Source organism: Podarcis bocagei (assembly GCF_964188305.1).
Source record: "Podarcis bocagei genome assembly, chromosome: 16".
In the NCBI taxonomy this organism is placed as follows: Eukaryota; Metazoa; Chordata; class Lepidosauria; order Squamata; family Lacertidae; genus Podarcis; species Podarcis bocagei.
Genome location: NC_138142.1, coordinates 12,762,395 through 12,779,888, shown reverse-complemented (window position 1 = coordinate 12,779,888; position 17,494 = coordinate 12,762,395). Strand labels below are relative to the sequence as shown.

Sequence of the window (17,494 nt, the reverse complement as noted above, 5' to 3'; positions counted from 1 at the left end):
ATAGCATTGCCACATCATCTGGCGGGGGCGGGCGAGGTGACATTGGCCCCACAGGTTCCTCTAGGGCAGCCACACCTCTGGGTTTCATCCTGCACACCCTTCCCTTTCCGGTTTGGAACCCTCCAACTCCTCCGCTTTGCCAACCTGGTGCCCATTTTGCCTCAGAATGATGAAAGTGGCAGCCCAAACGTGGGGGGGGGGGGGCCACGAGGCTAACAAAGGCCACTTTCCAAGAAGGTTGTAACCTCCAGCATCGTACAGTGGTACCTCGGGTTACAAACACTTCAGGTTACAGACTCAGCTAACCCTGAAGTAGTACCTCAGGTTAAGAACTTTACCTCAGGATGAGAACAGAAATCGTACAGTGGCGGCATGGCAACAGGGGGAGGCCCCATTAGGTAAAGTGGTACCTCAGGTTAAAAACGGGTTCGGGTTAAGAACGGACCTCCAGAACAAATTAAGTTTGTAACCAGAGGTACCACTGTATTTTGAAGTCATTGGTATTTACAACACCACACCATTGAGAGACCTTTCCCTCCTGCCCCCAGCAAAAGAAAAGACCGAAAAAATTCACTAGTTTTCCTTGTCTCCATTTCTGAGCTGCATGAAATAAGTATAAATCAGTCCCAGCTCCCCATTAATCCTCTCAGCGCTGTCAACATGCCAATATCCTTCGCTTCATAGTCACCAGACCAGCTCTCTCAGTCAGGGTGCTGGGGCTCTCGCCTAATCCAAATGTAATTATTATTTTTTCTTCTTATTTTGAAATAAGGCTGAAGACAACGTTTCAAGGGCTCTGCTGAAAATTGAAGGCACTCCGCATCTGCGAAAATGCATTTGTTCCCTAATTTTGTCATTCTCTATTAAACAAACAGAACACAATTAAGCTAATTCAGTGCTGTTTGTTCCTCACCATAATTATTATTACTGCTCAGTGGTCTATTATTTTCTGGAAAAGCGCATTCCTTTTTTTAAAAAAAAAGTTTTATTTTATTAATCAACATAAACCCAAAGCATATTGTAAAAGAAAACAGAGCTAAATTAGTACAAATAACAGGATCGGAAGATCGGTGCATAACTTAAAGTTGGAATCAGAATCGAAAACAATTATATAAATCATCTCCTCATCTAACAAAAAAAATATGTCTTCACTGGAACCGGGGGATATGCCCACTCTGTTAATATTGAAACCAAATACAGTGGTACCTCGGGTTAAGTACTTAATTCGTTCTGGAGGTCTGTACTTAACCTGAAACTGTTCTTAACCTGAAGCACTGCTTTAGCTAATGGGGTCTCCTGCTGCTGCCGCGCCGCCAGAGCACAATTTCTGTTCTCATCCTGAAGCAAAGTTCTTAACCTGAAGCACTATTTCTGGGTTAGTGGAGTCTGTAACCTGAAGCGTATGTAACCTGATGCATATGTAACCTGAGGTACCACTGTAACAAAGTGAGGAAACCTTTAAGCCAACTAGAGACATTTATAAGAGGGCAGTAGAGTACCTTGGTTTTCGAACAGCTTAGTTCTCGAACGTTTTGGCTCCCGGACGCCACAAACCCGGAAGTTAGTGTTCCGGTTTGTGAAATATTTTTGGAAGCTGAATGTCCAACGGGGCTTCCACGGCTTCTTATTGGCTACAGAAGCTTCTTGCAGCCAATCAGAAGCCGTGCTTGAGTTTCCGTACATTTTGGAAGCCAAACGGACTTCCGGAATGGATTCTGTTCGACTTCCAAGGTACGACTGTATTCCACAAAACAGAACCATACAGAAACAGGCTTCACTTTTTTACTCTGACCTCTCACGGCTCTTATTTAGCAAGTTGATTCCTACACTGCATCTTTCCCCCCTTTGTTATACGGATTCTTCACACACAAACTAACAAACTAACATGAATTTTAGAATAGGTATGTGTAATAGGTATGAGTTACTCGTGCGTAAGCTGGTGCCTTTCTCAGTTAATTTGCTTTGTTAAAACTTTCTGACTGCACAGCCCCTTCTCATCGTGGCTGCCTCAGTCACTGGCAGAATCCGTCAGTGAGCGTTTCTTGAACCTCTTCCAACATAAAAGTTGTTTGACACCCAGGCTCCTCCTCCTCTCACTGCGCGGGAGTCTTCTGCGCAGGGAAGGCGTGGGTAGCGGAGGACCTGGGCTCTCCTCACTGATGTCCAGTGAAGAGTCCTGGAGCCCTCTCTCCAATTCCCCCATCTGCCCCCCCTTTATCCCTGGTGTTGCGCTGATTGGCTTCCCCCTCTACTGAGCTGTTTCTCCCCCTGCTGCTGGGTCCTTCGCCAGCATCATCTGGGAGCCTCCCCTTCGCCTCTCCCTCCGATATCAGTTCCCTGACAGTATGCTTTGGTTATAGTGTCCATCCAAACTGGATCCTGCCTCTTCAGTCTTAGGGTACCACGTTTAGGGTCAATAACACCATCCTTTTATTAGCTTGGCCATTTTTATTTTAAAAATTGAAGCGTGCAAGCTGTTGAGTTATACATAACTCTTTCTCTCAGTCAAGATCAGGGCTAGGGAACCTTTGCCTCTCTCTATGTTGTTCAACTACAGCTCCCATCATCCCATTGTCCTTTCTTTCACCTGTTCTAAATCTCTCAACGTTCAGCTTCATTGGAGGTCCATAACTTCTAGTGTGATGAGAGAGGGAGAAAAACATTTCTCTATCTACTTGCTCCAGGCAATGCATAATTTCGTAAGCTTCAACTTTTCTTGAAACTAAAAAGTCCCCAAAAGATGGCTGAAGGCAGCGGCTGTGTCTCCCTTTCACCTTTTCTTCCCCAGGTTAGGCATACTCAACTCTTCCAGCCATCCCCCATAGCTCATAGCATCCAGACGTCTCACCACCCAGGTGGCTCTCCGATAGACAGACAGCAGTTTGTCAACGGGTGCCTCTGAGCTGTCATTCTTTTGATGGAGCGATTCAAGCACAACCTGCAGATTTAGGCCTGCACAAGTAAAGTGCATTAAAGTGCTCTTGTGACCCTAGAGCAGGCATCCCCAAACGTGGCCCTCCAGCTGTTTTGGGACTACAACTCCCATCATCCCTAGCTAACAGGACCAGGGGTCAGGGATGATGGGAATTGTAGTCCCAAAACAGCTGGAGGGCCAAGTTTGGGGATGCCTGCCCTAGAGCCACAAAGAAGAAGACATGTCACAGTTTGGAAAGTGGGAGTGGTCCCTACTTGCAAATCAATAGTCAATTGTAACAAAAACTAATCCATTCAAAAGCATGTAAAGCAAGGATAACAGACTCAGAGATTACAAACTCAAACAAAGATTACAAACTCAAACTCATAAAGATATGAATATCCAATTATGGATCAGAAATCAGTACAGTGTTACCTCGGGTTAAGTACTTAATTCGTTCCGGAGGTCCGTTCTTAACGTGAAACTGTTCTTAACCTGAAGCACCACTTTAGCTAATGGGGCCTCCTGCTGCCGCCGTGCTGCCGGAGCACGATTTCTGTTCTCATCCTGAAGCAAAGTTCTTAACCCGAGGTACTATTTCTTGGTTAGCAGAGTCTGTAACCTGAAGTGTATGTAACCTGAAGCGTATGTAACCCGAGGTATCACTGTAAGTTCTTTTGAATGGATTAGTTTTTGTTACAATTGACTTTTGATTTGCAAGTAGGGACCACTCCCACAACCTGAAACTTATATTGGCCTGAGTTCTTGGTGTGCTATTTTTCTTGGTTTATTTAATAACAAGAACTCCAATTTATTTAACGCAGTTTGGAAAGTGACAGCAAAATGCAGTGATAAGTGTGAGGTGAACAAATGACTCGTGGAAGAACAAAGAAACACAGTGCAAGCAAATAGGGGCGGGTGCAGGATGAATGCTCATTGGCGTCTAACCACTCCACAAACAAATCAAAACAAGTTACAGATAGGTAGCCGTGTTGGTCTGCCATAGTCAAAATAAAAAAATTCCTTCCAGTAGCACCTTAAAGACCAACTAAGTTAGTTCTTGGTATGAGCTTTCGTGTGCATGCACACTTCTTCAGAGCTCATACCAAGAACTAACTTAGTTGGTCTTTAAGGTGCTACTGGAAGGAATTTTTAAATCAAAACAAGGGCTCAGTGATAACCCCCAACACAGTCTAACCTCAATTTTAGCCTCGTGCAAGCAAAACAAGACAATACTTGTCTGGAGGACCCCAAAGTCCTTCCTCAATGTGACACCCAGAACCAGGCACACTGAATTTCTGAACTGCTTCCCAAGATAAGCAATCCAATGTAGTTATGAATGAGTGACTTTGGATTAACTCCAGAGATTATGGGCTTGGGCCTTGATGGCAAGTTAGAAGGCTATGGCAATGATTTATTGATTCTTTGTACTCCGATTATAGAATTGAGCCCTGAGGCTCCAGGAGAGGAAAGAAAACAATCCCAGTGTCAATGGCTGGGTGGGTCCCGGGAGTAACAAAGCCCTGATGGGAACAATAGGGAGTTTGTGCACACAGCCGAGTATCTGTGTGGGCTCTGTAACAGATGTGTCAAACGGCATGTTCCAAAGATGAGGAGTTAATTGATGCTATAAATAGTATTGCACAGACACTGAGAACACAGAGCGACTTAATGCTCCGATCTAAAATGCACCGTCTAGCCATGTGATTAATCACTGACATGGATTTGAATTCATGGGGAAGATCTGCCGCTGGCTGGATGGGCAAAAAGAGGCAGAGAGATTGGTTGTTTTACATGTCAATTAGCCCAGTCAAATAATTTGATTTCAGGCTATTGGGATTGCCTTTATGTTTGGGAAGAAGGTGCCATATTGCAGAGAGCTAATTAGGTCTAGAGATTGGAGTGTGGAAGAAAGCTTCTGCGGGTCTGTTTATTTCATTTTCGGGTGGTTTTTTAAAAAAATAATAAACACATGCAAACACAACACTGTGTAGCTCCATTTCTGCAACCCCAAAAAATGTTTGTACGGCTTCGGGGCATGTTTTTTTCTCTTTCTGTCTCTCTGGATTTATGAGAACAACGTTCATTCTCGCTTTGAGGGAGTAACACGAATAAACGCATTAAAGCAAAATGGATATGCCTGAATCAAACAATTAATATCTGTCATGTGGTGGGTTATTGGTTTAGGGGTTGTGTTTCCCCCTTTCTGCTGTGAACAAATTCTTACTGCGAGAGAGAAAGAATAAAGTATTGTATGGAGTTCAAAACAAGCTTATTGCATGGGATTTCTCAAGGGCTTAGAGAGAAATGCACACATTGTTCATGCAGTTCCTGATCTCTGCAAACTCTCCAATAATAATAATAATAATAATAATAATAATAATAATAATAATAATAATAATAATTTATTTAAACCCCGCCCATCTGGCTGGGCTTCCCCAGCCACTCTGGGCAGCTTCCAAAAAAAATTTAAAATACTGTAATATATCAAACATTAAAAGCTTCCCTAAACAGGGCTGCCTTCAGATGTCTTCTAAAAGTCTGGTAGTTGTTTGTTCTCTTTGACATCTGGTGGGAGGCCCTCTGCCTGGTTCCCTGTAACTTGGCTTCTCGCAGTGAGGGTACCGCCAGAAGGCCCTCGGTGCTGGACCTCAGGTAGAACGATGGGGGTGGAGGCGCTCTTTCAGATATACTGGACCGAGGCCATTTAGGGCTTCAAAGGTCAGCACCAACACTTTGAATTGTGCTCGGAAACGTACTGGGAACTAATGTAGGTCTTTCAAGACCGGTGTTATGTGGTCTCGACAGCCACTCCCAGTCACCAGTCTAGCTGCTGCATTCTGGATTAGTTGTAGTTTCCGGGTCACCTTCAAAGGTAGCCCCGCGTAGAGCGCATTGCAGTAGTCCAAGCGGGAGATAACCAGAGCATGCACCACTCTGGTGAGGCAGTCCACGGGCAGATAGGGTCTCAGCCTGCGTACCAGATGGAGCTGGTAAACAGCTGCCCTGGACACAGATTTGACCTGAGCCTCCATGGACAGTTGTGAGTCCAAAATGACTCCCAGGCAGCATACCTGGTCCTTCAGGGGCACAGTTACCCCATTCAGGACCAGGGAATCCTCCACACCTGCCCGCCTCCTGTCCCCCAAAACAGTACTTCTGTCTTGTCAGGATTCAACCTCAATCGGTTAGCCGCCATCCATCCTCCAACTGCCTACTCTTATGAGAACTAGAGAGGAACCCTGCTGGATCAGGCCTGTGGCCCATCTGGTCCAACTTCCTGTTCTTACAGTGGCCAACAAGTTGCTTCTTGAAAGCCCACCAGCAGGACCTGGGTGCAACAGCAATCTCCCCACTGCTGATTCACAGCAACTGGTATTCAGAGGCTTCCTGCATCTAAGACTGGAGGTAAAATTTATTCAAATGCTTCCACTGGCTGTGCATATGCTACCAGGCCAGGTTCGAAATTCTTGTGTTAATTTACAAAGCCTTTCACAGCTTGGGTCCAGGATAACTCAGGGATGGCTTGATTATTTACATTCTGATCCCTGATGTCTTTGGGGGAATCATTGTTAGTGGCTTGGAATTCACGGCTTCTATTCCAAGTTTTTGCAGTCCTGTGGATCCAGTTTGTGCAACTTCCTCCCAGTTGAAGCCAAACAGGCCCCTTCGCTGTTGAATGTCTGACATTTCCCAAAGACTTTTCTTCCAACAGGCTTCTTAACTGAATTCTGATTTTATAATTTCAACTCATTTTTAGTCTTATTGTATTGGGTCGCATGCACGCCACTTAGAGATGGCTGTGATTAAGTGGAATGCAAATTGTTGAAATAAAAACAGTCGTACTTCAGAAGTCGAAAGGAATCCATTCCGGAAGTCCGTTCGACTTTCAAAGCATTCAGGAACCAAGGCACAGCCTCTGATTGGCTACAGGAAGCTCCTGAAGCCAATCGGAAGCCACGACGGACATTCAGGAGCCAAAGAACATTCACAAACCGGAACAATCACTTCCAGGTTTGGAGTGTTTGGGAGCCAAAACGTTCGACTCGCAAGGCATTTGACTTCTGAGGTACGACTGCAATCATAAATGGCAGCTGTCAAGGGTTAGTAGCCACTGAGAGCCTTGTCCTCCATGAATCTATCTGTCAGGGAACTGCCATTGACTCAGGGGCGAGAGGAGAAAAGCCGGATGGATTACAGAGAGCCCCCAAAGGTTGTGGGAAGCAGCACCTCCTCAGCGGAGGAGAGTAACCACGCCTCTAGTGGAGAGGAGCTTCAGGGCTCGGAGGAGGCGAGGCGGTACCAGGACACCTTGCCTGGGCAAAGCGGGGAGAAGAGAGGTCCTCCGTTACCCACGCCCTCCTTGCGCAGTAGGCTTCAGCACAGAGAGGGGAGGCGCAGACTGGGCATCAAGAAACTACTCTGCTGGGGAAGGTTTAAGGACCGCCCACTCTCAGATTCTGCCAGTGAATGAGCGAGCCACGGAATAGTGGCGCTCTGTGTAGTGAAGGTTTTTTTGGCACCAATAACAAGGCTTTACAGCCGACGACCAGGGAGGCATTTGCCTGATTACTCTCGAGCAACTCCCTGATACCCTTACACTACCTGATCATCTTCTAAAGTCATCCAAGCTGGCGGCCATCACTACTTCTTGTGGCAGCAAATGTCATAGGTTAACCATGCACTGTGTGAAGACCCACTTTCGTCCATCCTGAATCTTCCCAATGTCCAGTTTCAACATTCAGTTCCTTCTTTCTAGATCAGAGTTTCCCAACCTTGGATCCCCAGCTGTTGTTGGACTACAACTCCCATCATGCCTAGCTAGCAGGACCAACAGTCAGCTGGAGACCCGTTTGGGAAACCCTGTTCTGGAGCCCTACAACCCTGAGGAACAGCTACTTTCCCCACCAAATTGCAACAGGATCAGATATTGGGTAACAGGCCAGGCAGGGATTGGCTCCAGGTTTGAAGAGCCCCTTTGCAGAATTAATACTAGCAGGAGTCCTCCTACACTGGTGGACTTGTCCCCAGGCATACCAGGTAGTGATGGCAGGCAGCTGCGAACCATCATTTCCCACAGTGCCCTCAGGCATGGAGGAAACCGGTGGAATTTAAAATGGTACCTTGCGAGCTGGGGGGCAGACACTGTGGCCCCCTACAGCTTCCAGAAGATGCAGTGCCCTGAATCCAAGGGCCCCATTCATCTCCCTTCCAGATGACCCACGGTCAGTGGAGTCTGAACTAGGAAAGTACAGCTGTCAGATGAGGATCATGCCAGGAAGTCTTCAGTTCACTATGGTTTCCCTTAATGGCTGATCCGTTGGACCAAGTCAGGCTAGGATTTGAAGCCATGGATGTCCAGTCATTATCCAATGTTTCCCAGTTCATACACAAGAGGAAAGGCTCATTTGTATCTCAGCTTATTAAGCCAATATATCGGGATGAGGAAACTTCAGCTCAAGGGCCACATACGTTCCTAGGGAGCATTCTGGGGGCCAGATACCAAAAGGGGCCAAACCCCCCATTTGTTCAGTAGGGTAGTTTCCACACACATAAACACAGACTTTTGTCCTCCATTCAGGCAAGAAAGAGGCATTATTAGAGTTCAATGACACATTCCAGCCAGGCAAAAACAGCTAAGTGGGGCATGAAGCAGGACTAGTGATGGGTGTGGCCTGAGGAGAGCCTCAAGGGACAGAAAAAGCAGTCTCAAGTGCTGCGTTTGTCCCCCACCCCCTGACTGGAGGTTCTTCATCTCTGCATTATATGATAATCCAAACGCAGCCATTGAAAATGGGACTTTATTCTTCCTCCTCCCTTTCCTGTTCCCACCTGGAAACATTATGCACAAAGCTCAAGAAGCTTCACTTCCATATCGACTGAAATCCATCAATTCTAGCCTCAGACTTTGAATATCAGTCTCCTGCCCTTGGAGCGGGGAGAAACTCCTCCGGAGGAAAAGTCCTCTCTAATGCAAGAAAAAGCAAGGCAACCCATCTCAGAGCACAAATAAGCAATATCTGCGAGAAGCAAATGCACCGGGTCTCGCTGGATGTCGGGAATAATCAGTCTCTTCATTCAAAGGCAAGGGAAAACAGATACATTTTAATGACGACTCTCACAGAGGCCCATCGTCCCAAGTGATGGATTCTGGCACGGAAATGTCTCGGGCAAGGCTGCCAAACAGAACTGTCTTTGTTGCCTCCCGCTTCAGAGCGTCGCCGCCTGACAAGGAGCATCGGCAGCGGAATCTCGAGAGCCACCAATTAACTTCGCGACTCTGGGGTGGGAGAAACCAAGCAGTCTCGGCTTAGGCTCATCATGCGCTCTTCCAAGCCCAGCCCCAACATTCTGCTGCCTCCTTATGTCGGAGCAGGTATTTAAGTGAAGCTAAAGCTACAGCTGTGACAGCAGTCATGAAATGAAAAGATGCCTGCTTCTTGGAAGAAAAGCAATGACAAACCTAGACAGCATCTCACAAAGCAGAGACATCACCTTGCCGACAAAGGTCCATATAGTTAAAGCTATGGTTTTCCCAGTAGTGATGTATGGAAGTGAGAGCTGGACCATAAAAAAGGCTGACTGCCAAAGAATTGATGCTTTTGAATTATGGTGCTGGAGGAGACTCTTGAGAGTCCCATGGACTGCAAGAAGATCAAACCTATCCATTCTTAAGGAAATCAGCCTGAGTGCTCACTGGGACAGATCCTGAAGTTGAGGCTCCAATACTTTGACCACCTCATGAGAAGAGAAGACGTCCTGGAAAAGACCCTGATGTTGGGAAAGATGGAGGGCACAAGGAGAAGGGGACGACAGAGGACGAGATGGTTGGACAGTGTTCTCGAAACTACCAGCATGAGTCTGACCAAACTGTGGGAGGCAGTGGAAGACAGGAGTGCCTGGCGTGCTCTGGTCCATGGGGTCACGAAGAGTTGGACACAACTAAACAACTAAACAACAACAACAAAGCTACAGCCCCTGAGGGAGAGAAGTAGCTCAGTGGTGGGATATCTGCTTGGCATGCCGAAGGGCCCAAGTTCAATCCCCAGCATCTCCAGGTACGACTGGGAGAGATTCCATGCTTGAAACCCTCTGAGTGTCCCTGTTTTAGGCCCAGATTTACAGAAGCCATCCCAGTTTCTGATTTGATCCCGGAATGTTCCGCTTTTTCTTAGGATGGCCCTATTTCCACTGGAGAAATGCTGGAGGGTATGGAGTTATGCGACCCTCGAGCCAAGGAGATAAGTAACTGCACAACCTTTAGAAGACATCTGCAGGCAGCCCTGTATAGGGGAGGGTTTTTAAAATGTTTAATGTTTTATTATGTTTTTATATATATTGGAAGCCGCCCAGAATGGGTGGGGTATAAAAAGTATTATTATTATTATTATTATTATTATTATTATTATTATTGAATAGCATGTCCCTATTTTCACTGGGGAATGTCAGAATTGGCAACACTAAGCTTGATGGGCCCAATGGTCTCAGCGGCGGAGGAAGCTGCTCGGGCGCCTGGGGCAGGGCGAGGGTGGGGCGAGCCGCCCATAGGGGCGTCGCACACCACGGGGCCTCCAGAGTCTGCCTGCCTCCTCCCATTCAGCTGCCCTACAGCTGGGGGGGAGGCAGCGGGTGGACTGTTTGGACAGCGCAGAGCCAACATGTGCCCAAGCCACCATGTCTCTCCCAGGAGAGACGCATGGCTCATGCACGCTGCAGGCCCTACGGTGAGTGCTGCCCAGCATTTTGACACACACCCCTCAGCGGTGACACCTGGGGCGGGCCGCACCCACCGCACCTCCTTCCTCCGCCCCTGAATGGTCTGACCCAATATAAGGCGCAGCTTCCTACATTTCCAAGGTACATGTGATGGCCTGGGTTTCGGACTCGGAGGCTGAACCTGAGGAATCCCAGCCTGCATAGGATTCCCCGCCTCCAGAACCACCTGAGCCGGGCCTGAGCCTGAAGGGTCCTCACCTGTGCTGGATCCTCAGGTGCAGGCTCCAGCTGAGTCTGCTCTGGCTCCTGAGGTGATGGAGGACCCATTGCCTGCACGTGCGCCACTCTCAGCCCCGTCAGAGGAAGCTGAGGTTGCCTCTGGGTCTGGTAACCCTCCAGCCTCTCCTGAGCTGCAGAGAGGCGGAGGGAACTAAGTTCACGCAGGAGGAGTGCTCGCCTCCAGGCCAGGAGAGGCGAGTCACCTGTGGACCGGGGCCGCCCTATGCCTTGGGGCAGATAAAAGCCAGTCAGCCCCAGTCCCAGGTTGTGGGAGCAACGTTGTTGCTAGCCTGTTCCTGCCTGCACCCTGTCCTGCTCTTCTGCCAGAGTTCCTGACCTCACCCGACTCCCTGCCTTGGACCCAGCTTCAGCTTTGATGGACAGCCTTCATACCGCACCCTCGACCTTGGACTGGACTCGGACCTCGCTGCACGGTTAACCCTCGGGACCAGCACAGTACATGGAAAACACCTCTAAACTCAGAGCGGATCATTGCAATTCTGGTCCAAAGAACCAGGCTGACTGAGACAACAGGCTATGATGACTCTCCTCCAGGCTAGGAAAATGCCCCACACCTGCCGTGAAGCAAAGCACAGCAGGTGCTCAAGAGAAGCCCAAAATAGCTTTGCAGCCTACGCCTGTTATGCCGGAGACATTTGTGCAGCCAGGAAAAGGCTTTATGAGCCTCCATGCATACAAACGAGCTCTAGTTCGGGGTTGGTGCAGTCAGCATTCACCTGCAGCTCCGGAAGTGAGCAGAGAGCACAAGATACAGGCTTAGGCATGGTGGCACTCTAATCAAAGGCTGATGGACCACAACTCCCATCATCCCTCACCATTGGCCAAGCTCACTGGGGCTGGTGGGAGCTGGAGTCCGCCAATATCAAGAGAGCACACCATTTGCTCTAGTCCAGGATTTGGGAACCTTTTCCAGCTCAGGGGCCACATTTCCTTCTGAGTAACCATTTGGGGGCCGCATTCCAGTGGTTAGGAGGGCCAGAAGCAAAAGTGTGCACCACAATGCAAACGTTGCTTTTGTACTGTAGGCTACTTTCTAAACAGGTTTGCACACGCTTCTCTTTGAGAGGAATGTAAGCTGAGTAGTTAATGTGCATAATAACCAGTCATTGTGCACATTCACCAGGCCGCATAGAAACTGTGCACATTATCTTTCCATGAAAAAGGAACTGTGCACATTTCCCACTCAATATGCATAATCCTCAACAGGCCCTAATAGCATTTTGTACATTCTCTGGGCAATATGGACATTCTCCAGGGACTATGCATATTGTCTCTAAAGATATATGCCTTTTTTGCCATTTCTTTTTCAGACAGGGTTTAACAGGAATTGTAGCATATCTGCCAACATGATGCAGCCCAAATCTGAGACACCATCTTCTGGATCTGAAATACTGCCTGAGTCCCATGACCCACATGAGATCACAGATCTGGGAAAAATGTTTCTTGGGGGGCATGGCACCCAAAAACACGCATTTTGGGGCACTGTGTGAGATTGTGGACCTGGAAAAAACACGTTTTTGTAGAAGATCTCAGCCTAAAATCGTGAGAGAACAAAGCACCCAAAATGGCTGCTATACTCTCACACACAAAAATGGGTTGTTCTGTTTTTTCCCAGGGCAGCTGACAGGTATGTTGTAGTCCTAAACATCCAGAGGGTACCAGGTTGGTAAAAGCTACTATAGATTGTCTAGGAAGACTGGTTTCCACATTCCTCCCTTTAAGAGGGGGATACCAGAGACAACTACTGGGAGGCAGGTGGTGCTGTGGTCTAAACCACTGAGCATCTTGGGCTTGCCGATCTGAAAGTCAGCGGTTCAAATCCCCGTAACAGAGTGAGCTCCCATTGTTCTGTCCCAGCTCCTGCCAACCTAGCAGTTCGAAAGCACACCAGTGCAAGTAGACAAATAGGTATCGCTGTGGTGGGAAGGTAAATGGCGTTTCCATGCGCTCTGGTTTCCGTCACAGTGTTCCGTTGTGCCGGAAGCAGTTTAGTCTGGCTGGCCACATGACCCAGAAAACTGTCTTGAGGACAAACACTGGCTCCCTCGGCCTGAAAGCGAGATGAGCGCCACAACCCCATAGTTGCCTTTGCCTGAACTTAACCGTCCAGGGACCCTTTACCTTTACCCCATGCCTCCAGCCTGCCTCACCCCTGTCTTCTGTCCCCCTCCTCTCCTGCCTCTGAATCTTTCCGCTTTCTGTACCACTTTCTGCTCCAGCCTCGTCCTGCTCACCGAACCCTGTTACCACTGTGACAGGAAGGTAAACAGCGTTTCCATGCACTCTGGTTTCCATCAGGGTGTTCTATTGCGCCAGAAGGTGTTTAGTCCTGCTGGCCACATGACCCAGATAGCTGTCTGTGGACAAACGCCGGCTCCCTTGGCCTGAAAGCAAGATGAGCGCCACAACCCCACAGTCGCCTTTGACTGGACTTAACCGTCCAGGGGTCCTTTACCTTTTCTTTTCTTCTTTTTAAACAGAGGCAACTCCTCTGTTGTTGCTTATTGCTTAGAAAAAGCAATAAGCAGGAAAAGAAAGATTTTATAGTATTTTTTTAATATCTAACCTCAGAAAACATTTAAAAATAAATATCTCTCACTCTTAAACCCCAGATCCCGGACTGTTCAAAACATGAATAGCTTTTAGCCATAATGAAAAACTTGTTTTTTCTTTAAACAGACGTCTACATAAACCAGAAAGTTGTACACAACAGGATCAAAGCGCTTAGGACAAAATGAACTCCATCCCTTTATCCTATGCAGGAGCAGCATAAAGCAGTACCCACCCTTTTGATACAAAACTCTCCAGTCGAAAAACACAACTGTATTGAATTGCAGCAGAATACCATTGAACATTTCTATTTATGAGAACAGAATTGCCCATTAAAGCAAAGCAACAAAGAAATGAAATGAGATTAAAGGATTGGAGAGGGAGGGGAGTAGGAAGGGGCAAAATATGAAGAAACTTTGCAAGGTAGAATTCCAAGGATGAGGACAGGCAAAGTCTAATTTAAAATAAACATTTGTGTAGATGGCAGATCCTTGCCAACTTTGGGGCCAAGTCAGAGACATTCAGTGGCAACAATGGGAAGAGCTTAGTAGCACTGGTGTACAAAATTTGATTTGGGTTGTTTTGAGAAGCAAAAGGAACTATTTCCGGAAAGCAGAAATAAATGACTGAAAGCTGCTGAAATAAGGACTAAATCCACCTGCACACAAAATGTGATGTAAAGAGCAACTCTCTCTCTCTCTCGCTCTCTCTCTTTTAAGGAAATAAATAAGAACTAGCTTTGCATTAGATTCTCTGCAAGGGCTTTTTTAAAAAGTCACTATTCAGCCATGGTGTCCCTTGTCAATAGCAGATTGAGCACATTTAATTCAGTATTATTATTTATTAAATTTTTATACTGCCCTTCAGCTCACAGGGGGGTTTAATAACATAATAACAAACAAAAACAATAACCCCTCCCCCCCCCAAAGCAGCTTAAAAGGTCATAAAGGTAAAGGGACCCCTGGCCATTAGGTCCAGTCGTGACCAACTCTAGGGTTGAGGCGCTCCTCTCGCTTTATTGGCCGAGGGAGCCGGCATACAGCTTCCGGGTCATGTGGCCAGCATGACTAAGCCGCTTCTGGTGAACCAGAGCAGCACACAGAAATGCTGTTTACCTTCCCGCCGGAGCGGTACCTATTTATCTACTTGCATTTTGACGTGCTTTCGAACTGCTAGGCTCACCCCATCACAGGGATTCGAACCGCCGACCTTCTGATCGGCAAGTCCTAGGCTCTGTGGTTTAACCCACAGCGCCACCCGCATCCCTAAAAGGTCACAGATTGTTTAATTAGCCAAAGGCCTGTAAGAAGAGGGATGTTTTTGCCTGGCGCCTGAAGATATGTAATGAAGGCGCCATGCAAGCCTCCCTGGACAGAACATTCTACAAGTAGGGAGCCACCACAGAAAAGGCCTGTTCTCGTGTTGCCACCATCCAGACCTCTTGTGGAAGGGGCACACAACAAAGGGCCTTAGAGGATGACCACAGGGTCTGGGTTGATCCATATGGGGAGAGGCCTCATGAGTGGGCCAGCCCTGCAGGTGATGGTGTAGACAGGTGAACATATGGGAAGCTTCATTACGCTGGGTCAAATCCCTGGTCCACCCAGCTCAACATTGTCTGAGTGTTTGAGGACCGGGACATTCCCAGGGAAACCAAAACGCTTGTCTACAAAGCTATTCTACTATTGTATGCTTGTGAAACGTGGACCACTTATAAACGCCATCTCCAACTCCTCGAAAGATTCCATCAACGGTGTCTCTGAAAAATATTACACATCACCTGGGAAGACAGGCGAACTAATACCAGTGTACTAGAAGAAGCAAAGATCACCAGTGTTAGATGCCTGATTATCGTCTTCCAAAGCAACTACTCTATTCTGAACTTAAAAATGGAAAGCGCGATGCTGGTGGTTAACGAAAGAGGTTCAAAGACTCTCTCAAGGGAAATCTTTAAAAAGCAGTATAAACACCAATAATCGGGAAACACTGACCTGCAAGCGCTCCAAATGGAGAACAGACTTTACCAAAGGTGTCATGGGCTTTGAAGACACTCGGACTCAATACACAAGGGAGAAACGTGCTAAGAGGAAGGCACGCTTGGCAAACCCTCACTGTGATCAACTCCCGACCGGAAACCTCTGTCCCCACTGTGGAAGGACATGTGGATCCAGAATTGGCCTCCACAGTCACTTACAGACTCCCTTTTAAAACTGTGTTTACGGAAGACAATCTTACTCGGCTACGAGTGATCACCAAGGAGAGAAGACTCTCCAGCGTTACAGGTAGACGTTCTATCACTGAGCAACAGACAGCCCTTCCCCACGAATGGCACGGAAAAGTGAAGCTGGAATAATACTTTGGAATGCTAATTTTGTTAGCAAAAAGCTCGTTTTGCCTTGTTGCATTTCACAGCCACCCAGCAGACTTAGCAGCGAGTTTTCAGTCCTGCTGGAAAAGTCAAGTTTCTGACATTATATCTCAAAGCTCTCAGGCTCTGCCCTGCCATCTCAGCCTATCCCAGCCTTCCATTCACAATGGAGAATCGGCTGCAGCAACATACACCGCACACTTCAGGCTGATGATTAGCAGCAAATGGGGACTCCAATTATTACAGCAAGAATTAATCGGAACACAGGAAGCAGCAAGGACTTCTGTGAATTAAAAAAAGGTTTTTTTATGTAATATCAAAGGAACAGAGCATCACAGGAGGAGCAGAGAATGGAATCAAGTGCAAGAATTCAATACCTCTTTTCTGAAGGCTCCGCTCCTTATAGCTGAATCCTCCTGCTTGATATTAAGCCCAGGGAATTCCTAGCTTGATGAAAACTGTCAAGGAAAAGAAAGACACCTTCAATAACACAACAACGCAAAGGGAATGAATATGTTTACAAAAGTTCCACAATAGAAGAGCCTAAGCTTTTAGCATAACTTTCACAGAAAAACAAAACCACAACGCTGCGTGGGAGTGATAGAACAAAGGATTTCTTTCATTGTGCCTATCCTGGATGCTGAGATTTCTCACAGGTTAAGAACCAATGTGATCCAGGGTAGGGAGCATCAGGCTCAGAGGCCAAATGTTGCCCTCCAGGTCTGTCTATTTGACCCTTTGGACTCTCGGGGGTCACACCTTCCACCAGCCCTGCTTGGTACGTTCCTTGACTATTTATGCCTGCCTAGAATGTGTCCTTCTGATAATGTTCCTTGCTTACCCAGGAGAGGAGTATGTGAGCATGTAAACAAACTAGCCATTCTCTCTCTCTCTCTCTCTCTCTCTATATATATATATATATATATATATGCTTTCGTAGATTTTCACGGGTACAGGAATGCAGGTTTTGGTGTTTTCGGGTATCTTCCCGTGTAAGAGTTGGGGTGTCTAGGCGACGTTTCGACGAGGTCTCACTCGTCATCTTCAGGCTGGTGCTTTCGGCTTCTTGTTACTAGAACAGAGCAGGATCTCAGTGTTTGAGTTCCTATAAATACTGTTGAGGGGGTGTGGTGTATAGCCTCCAACGTTCTGGGCAGAGAGGAAGTTCCCAGGTTATTGTGCCTTTTCTTCTTTTGTTCATTAATTACTTGAGGGATATCTTGAGTGATTTCTTGAGTGATATTCTGAGTACCACTTAGGAGGGTCATTAGGTGTGGATTAGTTGCTAAAGCTTTCGTGTCTTGACCTCTTGAGCTTGTGAAGAGTTTTTCTGAGTTTTTCTGAGAAGAGTTTTTCTGATAAGATGGCTGTACTGCACTTAGTTGTGCTCTGGCTTGGCTTCGTGTATAGGGGCGAGCTGTGGTTTTGTGCCCTGTGCCAGCCAGATCTGTGTAGGGATTGCAGGGGGGTGCAGCATCCGGAGGTGCCACTATGGTTTGGCTACTGGATGGTATCTGTAATTTATCTGTGGAGAGGGTCTGGGTTTGGGTCTGGTGTGGTTGATTGGAGATGGCGTTCTGTGTGCCTCTGGTTCTGGTGTCTGGAAGCTAATCCAAAAAGAAACACCCCCCAAAAACCAAGACACA

At 47.2% G+C, this 17,494-nt stretch overlaps 1 protein-coding gene across 10 annotated transcripts in view; it reads right to left on the bottom strand.

Moving 5' to 3' along the window:
• Positions 1 to 17,494, bottom strand: part of ARVCF (ARVCF delta catenin family member) — a 615,179-nt gene that overhangs the window by 335,301 nt on the left and 262,384 nt on the right. For all 10 annotated transcript variants that reach the window (XM_081174768.1, XM_081174756.1, XM_081174762.1 and 7 more), the window contains exon 3: positions 16,226 to 16,306. The gene's annotated coding sequence lies outside the window, so the exon portion shown is untranslated. The remainder of the gene's footprint in view (positions 1 to 16,225; positions 16,307 to 17,494) is intronic.